Raw genomic sequence first — 9,268 nt, forward strand, 5'->3', positions numbered from 1 at the left:
CTATTCATTGCAAGTTTGGGCCCCTAGATACCACAGTAGCGTAAAGCCGAGAACACATCAGTTGGTCATAGTTATAATTTTGACATTACTGTCATATAAAAACTGTTTTCCCTAAAAACAGATAGAAATAAAGTGAACCTCATATCTTATTAGTAATAAATATTGAGTACTTCAGACTAACCCCAAAATGTTGTTTAAGTAAATTGGCATTTTCAGATAAAATTTCATTTACTTTGAGTGGACTTTAAAACAAATCTTATGAATCTGGGAGATGACCATGACACCCTTCTATAAGATGCTAATGTAGCATAGAGGATGTCCTCCTCTGAATGCAGGCTGAGTTCTAAGGGGGAGTGGCAGCACAAACAGAATGGAATGGCTAATTCTGAATCTTTGCCCCAGAGGAGATTAATCGTTGTATGAAGTCTGTTCATTCATACAGGGCCCGCTCCTGCTCCCATGGCAATTAATGGTAAATTCTCCATGGTCTTCACTGAGAGCATGATCAGGCCAACAAACTATCTGAGCAGAAATCACAGGCCTACACATAGATTAGAGGGTGTCCTTTGTGCTCCTAGAACATTTTCAAAGCACAAGCTGAAAGTGGGTAGCATGGTGCGAGGCAGAAGAGAGCCATGGTAGCTGGGATGATTTAATTGGGGATTGGTCCTGCTTTGAGCAGGGGGTTGGACTAGATGATGTCCTGAGGTCCCTTCCAACCCTGATATTCTAGGATTCTATGAAAGGTGAAATCAAGCCCCTCCTCCAAATACCATGTGGAGCAGGAATGCCCTTCCCCAGCCTCACTGGACCAGAGATAAAGAGCCAATGGTTGCTGTGCAGACACCACGACTTTATAGCCTGGTGAGCTTCCTGTGATATCAGGAGCTGCTATTCTAAACTCTGCATGTGCAAAGGGGATGGAGATTTTTTCACAGGGCGGGTCTGATCTCAGGAGGGGTGTGTGGGGAAGATGCAAGGAGCGTGTCTTGGGCTCACTGTGTTGAGGGAAGGACAAAAGTTATTTTGTGGGGGAGAGACTGGAGGGTGATGGGTCGAAGAATAGTTTGTTTTGTTTTTTTAGTAAGCTTTTCTTAATAAAATAAAAAAATAAATAAAAAGCTTATTATGGATTTAAAGGTTTAGGTTTTGGATCTGATCTAGAACAAAAACTGTACGAGAGGGTTTAGATACCAACTCCTACCTGAAATTCAAATGGGATCAGATTCTGTTTTTGGCCCATCTCTAACTGGAGTGTGGCTTTGCAACCATCCTTCCCACTTGAGACCCTGGTGCTAATACAGCATGATACTCCTGGTCTCTATCGGCCTGGGAAAGAGCTGACTTTATATGGTGTCTGAAGTGCATCTCAGGTGACCATGCTTTTCCCTCCCTCTGAAATAGCAGGTTTTTCACTGCAAGCTCAGTGTTTCCATACTTCCAAATGTAATATTTAGTAATACTTTTACCTGATGGTCCTAACCTTCAAGAGCATTTGCTTACTTGGCCACACAAATATATCTGTGCTGAGAAAAAGACTGCTCAAATGTTTGGGCTGGCAGTATTGCTTTGCTAGAAAGGTTAATTGCCAGATGACTGAATGACTGTAGTTTTACACTATCACAGACAGACAGGTAGGAAAAAAATAGAAAGCCAGAAATAAACTATACCTAAGGGAAATTATATCCTTGATCTTTATGTGCCTTTGTTCCTTAGTGCAGCTACTGTTTTCAAGAGTTATGAAACTCAGATGTGAATTGAAGTGACTCAACAGCCTGATTGCTGAAAGTTAACTCTTTTTCCCAAATTATTTTTCATATAAATTATAGTAAGTCCCATATAAACCAGGGCATACTAAGTTCAGGAGAAAAGGAGTACTTGTGGCACCTTAGAGACTAACCAATTTATTTGAGCATAAGCTTTCGTGAGCTACAGCTCTCTTCATCGGATGCATACTGTGGAAAGTGTAGAAGATTTTTTTATATACACACAAAGCATGAAAAAATACCTCCTCCCACCCCACTCTCCTGCTGCTAATAGCTTATCTAAAGTGATCACTCTCCTTACAATGTGTATGATAATCAAGTTGGGCCATTTCCAGCACAAATCCAGGTTTTCTCACACTCCTCCCCCCCTCCCCCACAAACCCAGCAGGAGAGTGGGGTGTGTGTGTGTGGGGGTGTGTGTGTAAGAAAACCTGGATTTGTGCTGGAAATGGCCCAACTTGATTATCATACACATTGTAAGGAGAGTGATCACTTTAGATAAGCTATTAGCAGCAGGAGAGTGGGGTGAGAGGAGGTATTTTTTCATGCTTTGTGTGTATATAAAAAAATCTTCTACACTTTCCACAGTATGCATCCGATGAAGTGAGCTGTAGCTCACGAAAGCTTATGCTCAAATAAATTGGTTAGTCTCTAAGGTGCCACAAGTACTCCTTTTCTTTTTGCGAATACAGACTAACACAGCTGTTACTCTAAGTTCAGGAGGTGCCTGAAATGGGCATAGAACAACAGCTACTGCCTTTCAGCAGAATCAGCCACAGGACAAAACGTGTGTGTGTGTGTGTGTGTGTGTGTATCTATATCTAAAATATCTTTCTAGCTCACTGACTTCATGAGTTTCATGGAATTTGCACTTACACAGGGTCTGGTTCTGTAAGGTGTTGGAGTACTTCCCAAGCTCAACACTTCAGAGGTTCAGGCCCAAAATACCATCTCTGCCTGCCATACTGATATTTCATGCAGTACAATGAGCTCCCGGAGGCAGTAATATATTCTTGAGGTGTGTTGTAGTTAGAACTGTGCAAAATGTGTGCAACAAAACCACACATCTCTCAAAATTTGCCTGAATTTATGCTTTGTTACGAACTTGAAATTCAGATCAAGTTCACTAAAAGGTATATTTAAAGCTCACATTATTTTTGAGTAAACATAAGGTCAGTGAATGGGCCAATTTATGTTTTTGCAATGAAGTTGTGGCCTTTAATGGAAAACTTGGCATTTTTGATGGAGTTTGTTGGGGATTTGAACAAACTCCAAACTCAAAGCAGAACTTGGGTTGTGAACTTGAGAGAGGTTGAAACCAAATAAAATGTTAATGAAAACCCCTGATAAGTGAATTATGTTGAGTTTTATGCAGCTCAAAACATGAAAAGGAATGATGCCATGGTTACCAATTTCACAGCAGTATTTCTGAGAATGGATCCCAGAGCCGTGGAGCTGCCCGCAGCAGGTGACATGGTGGCTTCAGATCACCATGTTTGCTTGTGACTGGCAGTATGTTGGCTCCCTGTGTTTTGGTGTTTGTAATAATCGTGACACTAAATCAATTCCCCCCCCAGACTGGATCGCTCCAAAATGTTGTAGGTGTTTGAAATCTAAATCCAGAGTTGAGTTTAGCAAACAGCTGCTATCTTTGTAGTGGGCCACACCCATATCCTTGGATTTGAGTGTAGCCAAGGTCTGTTGGGAATCCAGATATAAATTAAAATTCTTGAGAGGATTTTCAAAGGTACAAGTAGGAGATAAGTATCCAGCTCACAGTGAAAATCAGTGTGGCTTGGGTGTCTGTCTGCCTTTTGTGTCTTGCAAATTCCCCTCCTATCCTCCCACTCCCCTGGCTCTTGGGCACATCGCCAGTTTGCACAAATAATCACTCTGACACACAACAGTGCAAGAAGGAAACTAATCCTTCCAACATGTGTGCTGAGCAGTAGGGGTTCATCTAATTTTAAACATACTGGATGAAGATTGGAAAGTACTTTGTAAACCTTTAAAATGTTTTTCTCCATCACAAAATATTCCCATTTTACACATCTCATGAAATAAGTCGGAAAGACTTTTTCCCCATTTGCCATTAGAGTTTGGACCTGTCTAAATTAAACTCCAAAGTGATCTGGAATGTGGATACTCTTACCTCAGAAACCAAAATGAAGTACAAATGGATTAAAAAATTATAGATTAAACCTTTTTAAAAACCCAACCACCAGCAATAACCATCCTCTTCTCCAGCCAGAAAGCACTAATTGTTTTAAAGCCAGACAAGAAACAGAAAAAAAATTCCTATTTTTCACTGGAAAAAGGAAGAATTTTTCTTTGAAATATTTTTTTATATTTTTATAGCCTAGTTCATCAAAAATTATCATCATATGCATGTGTAAGGCAGAAACTACACAAGTCCCTTTACCCATATCCTGTTTTCAATTACTCTATTCTACTTCAACAAAAGCAGGATATGAGGCAAACATATATTCTTTTGGCAAATATCTTCAAAACCATTAACTGTTTAAGTGAATCTATTTCTGCTTAAGCATCTTGAGCACTGAGCCCTGCATCTGGTCCTATAACAAATACCACAATTTTAATACTCTTAATGACTGAAAACTGTTCAGGTGTCTTCACAAAAGTAACCTATTCCATATTTTTCTTTCATTTCATTACAGCACGGCACACTGCACAGTAAGATATTGTCTGCCCGACAATCCCACCACTACAAAATATAATTCCAACAGAAACAAAGATGCATCAACTCCTCTCTTCTTCATAAACATTTGTGTCTTTGAAAGTTGTGTGGAAAACCTGTTAGCTGAGGGACCTGCTACGTGAAACATTATAGTTATAACAGCATAAAAGCCCTGTTAGCAGTTTGCTTGTTTCAAGGCTTTCTCCGTGAAGTAACTTACCGGAAAAATAAGTAAGTTTGGACAGCTGAGAGCCAGAGATTTCTACTTCCAGACCAATAGACAGTTGTAAGGTCTAGGTACTGTTAACTGGAACTTGGAAGATCAAGGGTAAAATTTTCAAAAGCACCTGAATCCCATTTTCAAAAGTGGCCCAGGCACTTAGGCCCCAAAATCTCATTGAAAGTCAATGGAGACTTAGGTTCCTAAGTGTCTGAGTCACTTTTGAAAATGGGACTGAGGCTTTAAATCACTTGCATGCTTTTGAAAACGTTACCCCTAGTCTTTACATAAATGTAGTTCCAGCTATGTGAGATCTGCATAGTGGCTGCCTTGGAAGATGAGAACCCTAACCCTTTGGTTCTTAGTCCAGTAGCGCTAAAATTCCTTTCATAATTTTAAGAAAGAAAAAAATACCACGGGCCTCTGCAACCTTGATCCAATGTATTTATGTATAAAGGAAGCGAGATATAACATGTACATTTTTCCAATGACAAAATAGTAAGCCTGTTACTGTCTGCACTGCAACTGAAAGGTCCCCAGGTACATTTTATAGTATTGATCTTGTTGTTATGTCTCATTGTAAAAGTCCAGTGGCTGCATACCCTGGTATCTCAGTTTGCAGTGTGAACCAGAGGTACAAAAAGATCCATTTCTTAATGTCTAAGCATTCCTTATAGTGTGGAAGCATTTTGCTGTAGCCTCAGAGAGCCTGACTTTCTTCTCACACCAGTGTAAATTACCACGTCAATAGAACTATGCCCAAGTGACAGCAGTATCCGATCCGAGGATGCTGCGAAGATGTCTGATGCACAGAATATTAAGTAAATAGCCCGTCTCAGAACTTTAAACAAAAATCAAAGCAATTAAATAGGGAATAAAGCCCTGGAAATTAACCTGCAGAGAGCAACACCAGCCCATTGTCCCTTACCTGATTCACATGAGTCAGTGAAGCTTCAGTTTTATCCCAAGTTAGGCAAACTAAATCAACAGTATCCAGAAATCTACACAGCACTACCCAGAGTGAAGAACAATAACAAAAAATCAGTTTTCATTTCATTAAGCAATACTGGGAGTGTTCAGCTTTCCAGTCTCCAAGGTTCCCCAGCTGGGAGTCAGCCTTTTCCCATCCTCCATCCCTGCATCCTGTTATTGTTCCAAGCCTTACTAATGCCAGTGAGAGAAAGGAGTGGAGGAAACCAGATAAACTTAGACTTGTTATTACTATACTTACCTTTTCAGAGGGAGCAACAAATAAGTAGCTGAATAAAGGGAAATGGACTCTAACAGAAATACAAAGCCAGCGCTGGTGCTTAATATATCAAGTACTAAACAGTGTAAAAAATAAATCCAGAATGAACATTTAGATTACTATTTGAATGTTTGATCACTATGGTCAGTATGGTTTATTTTCAAATGTTTTGTGTTCAGGCGGAACAGGATTTTTCAGCATTTTGGTGAGTCCTAGCCATCGGGTTTTTACACCAGAAACAACAAAGACTGAAGCTCACATCCATCATATGGGAGTTCCCATAAAGTTCCACTACTTCCCAAAAATCGATGAGTCAACCTTTGCTAGTGGTATGAAAAAATACGTAGTAGATTGAAGTATAATGAAATTGTGGGAAAGAAACCTGGGACAAATTCTGTTCTTGGCAACAGTGATGTAGATTTAAAGTAACTGGATTTACAACTGAGAGCAGAATTTGGTTGCACGTCTCCAATTTAGGGCCTGATTCTCCTTTGCACTTTGTATATTCATTTCCACCTGTACAAGAAGGGCGCAAAAATGCTGCCATTCTGATTTAGTTGCAAGGCAGTAAAGAGTCAGGCCAGAAAACTCTAAAGGGAAAACTGTTGAATTAAATTGTTGCCCAAATTGCATTTGAATTTTTAAAGCAGAGGAATATTTAGGGGAGAGGGAAGGGGAAAAGTTAAACATTCCAAGTAAGTGGTTTGAGTTATGCTAGTGGACCTGATTTGTTCCTCTGTTGCAGCCCAATGGGAGTTTCCCAGATTCAGGCCACAGTGACTCTAATGGGCATTGCACCCATGAAACTTAAGGTAGTTCAATGTGATGAGTAGATGGGCCCTCCTAGAACTCATATAGAATATTGGTGCTCTGTTCTGGGACAGCAACATATACTTAAATTTCTCCTCCTACCCTAAAACCAAAGAAAAAATGTAGACCCACTATTTCTTTTACCCTACAAGCCAGAGGGGAATTACTTTATTAAATAATTCAGGAGACACTCTGAGAAGCGTGAGATGAAAAAAGAGACCAATTGTTGAGGTCTTACAGATATGTTATAATAAATTTAGCCAAACGTGCAACATATTTTATAGAAGACTTTAAATAATAACATCCTGCAGTGAAATATGCTCTCACCCCTATTCTTCATCACAATTTAGCAAAGGTAATGGGATTGATTTTTCCAGTTTTCTAGAAGACTAAGCTTTGGTTACATTATTTCACATTTTTATGACATGCAGCAGCAAAGACGAATAGCTCTTTTAAAATTTTGATACATTAATTATTCAGGAAGGTTAAGCAGCTAATGAGGGGACATTTTTCAAAGTCTTCTTTAAGGAGACTGATTACAATTAGGTTTCCTCATAAGAAAATAAGCAATTTCTATTTCATTGCTGAGAGAAGGGGGCGGGGGAGGATGTTAACTGCCGTTCACTGGAAAACAGTCATCAGCTGAGGATGCAGCTTAAGCAATAGGCTCTGGTACCCAGAGCAGATGACAATGCTAGATATTGTTTATTTTTGTAAATAACTCTAAATTTGTTTGACTGACAGAATCATCTTTGGTGCCATCAGTATAACAAAGGATGGGGGATAAGATAGTCCTTCATGCCCCTTGCTTTCAAAAATGCTCATGTCTTCTTTACAGGTCATTTCTAGTCCAGGTCTCACCAAATCCACACAATAATCATCTACTTCTATCCCTTTAAGGACCAGTCATATAGGGCCTGATCCACAGCCTCTAGAAATCAATGGGAATCTTTCCATGGCCTTTACTGCAGTGGTTTTCAAACTTTTTGTATTGGTGACCTCTTTCACACAGCAAGCCTCTGAGTGTGATTCCCCCCCCCCTTATAAATTAAAAATGGGGGGGGGGTTAATTTTAATCAGGCTTGGGGATGTCAGTAACCACTTGAGACCCCCTGAGGGGTCACTACCCCAGTCTGAGAACCCCTGCTTTAGTGGGCACTGGAGGAGTCCCACAGTGACAATTTGTCTAGGTCTTGTAGAACTTGTTTCCTTTGCCTTTTCTTCCGATGCGTATCCTGGGACAGCAGACCAATCTTTTCCTTTGGATCCTATAGAACTTAATGGAGAATTGTCTGCTTCAGAGTTCTGAAAGGTGGGGGGGGGGGAAAACAAAACCAAGAAATACTATTTTTCTATCAGTTTTTAAAGTATTAGAACCTTATTAAATTTCCATAGACCCTTTTCTCACTGTATAGGTTTCACTTCTGCTGAATCCTATAGGATTTAAGAGATGATTATGAGGTAATGTAAGATTGGATATTTTAGGATAAACAACCCATCTTTGGATACTTATCCAAATAGAAACAAATCTCCTAACCTTTCAGGCATACTCTTCACCAATTTGAACCCAGCCTTTCTCACTCTTGTGCTTTCTGGACAACATAGATTTTAAATAGGGCACCTAAATAAAAGTGGTCTGGTTTTCAAAGGTGCTGAACACTTGCAGCTCATGCTGACAGTAATGTAAGCTCAAAATCAGATCCCTGTTCCAAGAACAGCTGGCATGATGGTTTTCCCTTAGACTGTTTTTTTTCCACCTCTTCTATAGGCCTGCAGGGTAAATCTACTAGTCTATGGGGAAGTGCTCTGCTGACTGGCTGCTTACAAATTAATGTAATTGTATGCAAATCTAAAAGGTACTGTGTTTTGTCCAAAGATGTTGGTAGAATCATAGAACAATAGGTTTAGAAGGGACCACAAGGGTCATCTAGACTAACTCCCTGCCAAGATCAGGATTTGTTGCGTCTAAACCATCCCAGGCAGATAGCTATCCAGCCTCCTCTTCAAAACCTCCAGTGATGGAGCTCCCGTAACTTCCACAGGCAGTCTGTCCTATTGTCGTACTGTTCTTACAGTTAGGAATTATTTCCTGTGATTTTATCTAAATCTGCTATGCTGTACTGTGAACCGATTGCCTCTTGTCCTGCCCTCTGTGGCAAGAGCAAACAATTTTTCTCCATCTTTTTTATGGCAGCCTTTCAAATATTTGAAGACTGCTATCATGTTCCTCCCCCCTCTTTTCCAAACTAAACATACCCAGTTCCTTCAGCTTTTGCTCATATGGCTTGCTTTCCATCTCTTTGATCATCTTTGTCGCTCACCTCTGGATTCTTTGTAGTTTCTCTACATCCTTTCTATACAGCTGACACACTACTGCAGCTGACACCTAACCAACCAAGTAGAGCTGTCCTATCGCCTCTTGTGATTTGCATGATATGCCTCCATTAATACAATCCAAAATTACATTTGGTAGGTATGTTTTTATTTAGGTGCCTAACTTTAAGCACACAAGCTTAAAAATTTAG

The 9,268-nt window shown here is 39.9% G+C and overlaps 1 protein-coding gene across 1 annotated transcript in view; it reads right to left on the bottom strand.

The window, feature by feature from the left end:
- Positions 1 to 5,851, bottom strand: part of CDH5 (cadherin 5) — a 57,484-nt gene extending 51,633 nt beyond the window's left edge. Inside the window, exon 1 of the mRNA XM_084644978.1 lies at positions 5,613 to 5,851. The gene's annotated coding sequence lies outside the window, so the exon portion shown is untranslated. The remainder of the gene's footprint in view (positions 1 to 5,612) is intronic.
- Between the last annotated feature and the right edge of the window lie 3,417 nt (positions 5,852 to 9,268).

The sequence above is a fragment of the Lepidochelys olivacea genome, assembly GCF_965140295.1.
Source record: "Lepidochelys olivacea isolate rLepOli2 genome assembly, chromosome: 12".
Taxonomy (NCBI): Eukaryota; Metazoa; Chordata; order Testudines; family Cheloniidae; genus Lepidochelys; species Lepidochelys olivacea.